This window comes from Rhodamnia argentea, chromosome 2, assembly GCF_020921035.1.
Source record: "Rhodamnia argentea isolate NSW1041297 chromosome 2, ASM2092103v1, whole genome shotgun sequence".
In the NCBI taxonomy this organism is placed as follows: domain Eukaryota; kingdom Viridiplantae; phylum Streptophyta; class Magnoliopsida; order Myrtales; family Myrtaceae; genus Rhodamnia; species Rhodamnia argentea.
This window is the reverse complement of record NC_063151.1, coordinates 9292410-9296841: the sequence shown is the minus strand read 5'-3', so window position 1 is coordinate 9296841 and position 4432 is coordinate 9292410.

Genomic DNA, 4432 nt, shown 5'->3' with positions numbered 1-4432 from the left:
TTTGTAAAACATGAAAATACTTAGGGCTTAATTAGCAAAATCAAAATATTTAAAACTAAATTGACAATAGTTTTACAACATTTTGGATAATTCTTTCAATCGAAATGTCGTTAGGTTTGGGAACAAATTTTGTATGTATAATTTAAGAAAATAATCCATACCATCCCAAAGCAAAGAAGGAAATTGACATGAATGAGAAAAGACGTAACATGATTTACACGAATGACCCAACTTACACATGGACAAAAATCATAACGTCTTGTCTATATCTTGACAAGATATATAGGTTTCCCCATTTTTAGAGCGATGTGTCTATGCCACGAGTTCCTCTTTCATGGTACAAACCGGTGCAATTGTTAATCATCTAAAGGTCGTTGCAAAAAAATATATATGTATATCTAAGGCTAGAGCTAGACATTCCACTTTGGACCTTTTATGCTGGTCCCAATCTATAAAATTTCCACAACCACGTACCAATCTTTTGGTTTGGGATTTGCCCCATAATTGACTAAGCTAGTGAGGTCAATGAGCTATGCTCATCATATCAACACAGCCGTATCAGATCATGGAAACCCTAGAAAACTTTTTGGTCCACCCTCAAAGTTGGAGAATTTTAATTGAGGTGGACCCTCAAGCCCAAATCCCTAACAAGACAACTTTTGGACCTAAATTCTTCACGTGAATACCTACAGGTTTGCATTAGTTGATTAAGCGAGTCGACTTATCCGATTAGAGTGGCCAATTCGCCTCCGTCTCTCTATTTATCGAATATCCGTCAAAAAACGCCAAATACATTCCATTTGTATCCTAAGTTATAGAAATTTTCCATATGATTCTATCTTATCTCTTCTTCTCCCGATACAAATTCAACACGTCGGTAGCTATTGGCCAATCACATTATTCACATCAACGAAATGATCTTCGACCTATCTACAGGTACTTTCTTTTCTTCGCTCCGACCGAGTCAATCGTCATTTTTCGCAGGTAATTAATGTTGACATGGTCGATCTCGACTTGACCAAACTTAAATTGACTTGAGAGCATAGAGAAAGGGTTGACCCAACCCACCATATGCCCCCGTATGCTTAGTTTTAATGTTGAAATAGTGTCAGGCTAGAGTAATTGCATTATTTATGTATCTAAAGGAAGAAGGACTTGAGCTCGTGGATTTTGAATTTGGTGATTGAGAATGGATTCATGGGCAAACAATTAAATGCGTTGGCAGTCGATAAGTTATCACATAGAGTTTGGAGTATTGAATAAAGAATTTAATAGAGGAAGATGACAATAAATGGAAGTGAGGCTTATGGCTCGTAGATGTCAGTGCCCACTGCCCTAGACCCCTAGACAAATAAATTAATGCTTCTCAAGTTTGAGATCCGTCCGACCGAAGTTATTACTTATTGTGCAGGTGGAGGATTTTTTTTCTTTTTTCTTTTTTTGTGGAGGAGCTCTTGAGGCGACAAAATGGCGATTCGTTCGTGAGATTTTGAATGCGTTTTCTCGTCTCGTTCGTGCTCTTCTCATACGAGGGCCGTGTGAATTTCACCGGAGGGGTGTTTTTCACCGGATTTCTGGCTACTCGTCGCAGCTTCGAGGAAATGTAAGAGTCTTTTGGATTAAAAGGGATTTTTCAGAATGCGAAAAGTATTTGGTAAATTGTATTTTAAAAATAGATAATAAAAAAACTCATTTCGTAAAAATTATGATTTGTAAAGGACTTTAGATAATCTTTAGATAATTTTGTTGAAAATATAACTTTTAAACTATTTGCCGACAAAGGCGAGGACGTATGGTAATCATTCTATTTCTTTATTTTTTCTGTTTTTCTATTCTTGAAAACAGTTTTGGAATAGAAATCTATTTGATAACGCAATTTCATTTTTCTATTTTTGAGACAAATTTTTAGCTTAGAAATTGGTTTGGAAAAGAAATGAGAAGTGGAAATTTTCTACTTTTTTATTTCGGGAACAAAAACAGGAAAAAAAAAAAAAAACCTCTTCTCTCTATCGATCTTCGGCTACCATTCACCGCTTGCTAGTCTCTAGTCGCTAGTCTCCGGTCCTTGGTCACCGGGTCTTCACCACATGGAGAAGAGGGGAAGAGATTGCGCGTTGCGAGTCTCCGGTCGTCGATCGCCGTCCTCCGATCCTTGGTCCCAGGTTATTGGCATCCGTCCGCCAATCCTCGCCCATAGTCCATCGTTGGCCATCACAATAGTAGAAATTTATGCTGTTAACAAATGAATTTCTATTTCGAGAACAAAAATTTTGTATTATCATCAAATACGTTTCTCTGCTCAGAAACTTGTGTAGGTAATGAAAAAAGAAAAATATATTTCTGGTCGAAATTATTCCCGAAAATGAGAATGATTATCATTTGCGCCTTAAGCTGTCGGTGAGGCAAATCGGCGAGATCTAGCCCCCAGACAACCTTGCTTGAGGTCATACCACCTCAAGCGACACCGTGTGACCCGAGCGATGGTCACTAGGGGTCCGGCGATCTCAAGCCGCCTCAACCGAGGTGGTATGACCTTAGGCAAGGGCGACGGCGACCGGATCTAGAGGAGGCCTTCGCCGGCAAGTAAGGCCTTCTCCTGCAAAGCTAGGGTTTTCGAGGCCATATTCGAAATAATAAAAGTTGAGCGAGGGCAAAATTGGAAGGAAGAGACATTATATTCGCATTACGAATATGCAACATTCTAAAGAATCTCCGGACCTACCTTGGGCCATAGGCCTTGAAAATGCAATTGTATTTTGTCAAAATTCTCCCAAAACGAACGAAATGCTATTTACATTTGCCTAAAGGGCTTTAGAAGTCCAAAATTCCTTGAAAATGATAAACCAATGCGTTTGTGTTCGAATCATAGTGCCTCCCATTCGAAATAACTTCGGAGGCTCTCGCCTTTTGAGTGAAACCTTATTCGATGTACATTGATCGGATTGCCGCTTGCATTTAACGTGATTACTCAAGTTTGACCGGTCCATTCCATGGCCGAAAACTTTAGCTCCATAGACAGACCATTGGTAGTTTGGCCCGATAGAGACTTATATTTTGGTGGCACACATCTCGAGTCCACCTATGCCATTAGGGTTGGCGGTCTCATTGTTCATTTAGCCAAGGCAACGAACTCATTCGTTCGGACTGAAATTTTCTTTTTTCGCGAGTTAATTTTTTAAAATTTTCTCACATTTAATTTGCTGAAAATGATCACTCAACGTAAATGATTTACGATCAAAGAAAATATGATATTTAAAGTTAAAAAAATGTATTCCTTAACCTAAAAAGGAGAAAAATATTTTCTGCATAATAATTTTTTGAAATGAAATTTCATTCGTCATGAAGTTTTTTCAGGGAGACACGCACCCTTAGTTGGAGATGACGTGCATGCGAGTGCCCACTCGATAAAGGCGTTCACATGTAATAAAAGACAATGCGGAGGTGCTTAGAATATTTTCTTTCGTGGGTCCTTCGATCGTAAGGCCGGAGATTGGGGAGGGGAGGAGATAACATCGACAAGGATGGTCTAGCTACCCTACCTGGTCCGACATGCGTGGACTTCATCCCCTGGTCGGTCGTCGTTTTGGAATGTGTTTCGGATGATCGAAGTGGGAACACGATTCGCTCCTATTGACATTTATTGCAACCCCGTAACACCATCTAACTAGCGTACTTGAGCAAGGCGTGTCGCAACTCGTGGGGGGCCAAATCGATGCACGCAAATGTGTCATGGCCTTAAACGATTTAAGTTCACCTCGTACGAATCAAGCACGTGCCGACACAAGTGAAAATTGTCCTAAAATATCATAAACCGATGTTTGGGTCCGAATGTCGGTATCCATTGTCACCGCGTGGTTCGCCACATCCAGTCGACATTGAAGATAGTATCCACCTTCACATATGTAGTTCCATCGAGGCATTTTCACATATGTCCACTTTGATTGAGTACCGACTTTGGTAGAACAATGGGAATAAATCTGCCTAGTGAAGAATTCGACCTTAGAATTTACCCAAAAAAGAAGAGAGCTCGACCTATAACTATATTGATGGTAGTTAGGGGAAGCTTGGAGGATGCGCAAGAGAAGAGCACTTTGAGAAAACGATCTCATTGCAGCACAAATGGCGAAGGGGGTCAGGAGTAAGTTGAGAAAGACCGCGGGTGTCGTGAACACGACGTGGCTTTGGTGGTTGTAGACAAGACATGATCCTAAGTTACCGAAGGTCGTAGGAGCTCTTGTACTTTCTCTTTTCATGTATTTTCCAAGTCCTATCATGCTTTTTTCAGCTCGGTGTACTTCAATTGCACTTACATTTCCGTGGAATTCATCACTCCATTCAAGACCGTTCGCGCTCTTTGTGCTCGAGTGCAAAGCCGCAGGGTGATCTCGATTCTTTTAGTCCATATTTTTCGACACACCCGCATGTTAATCTG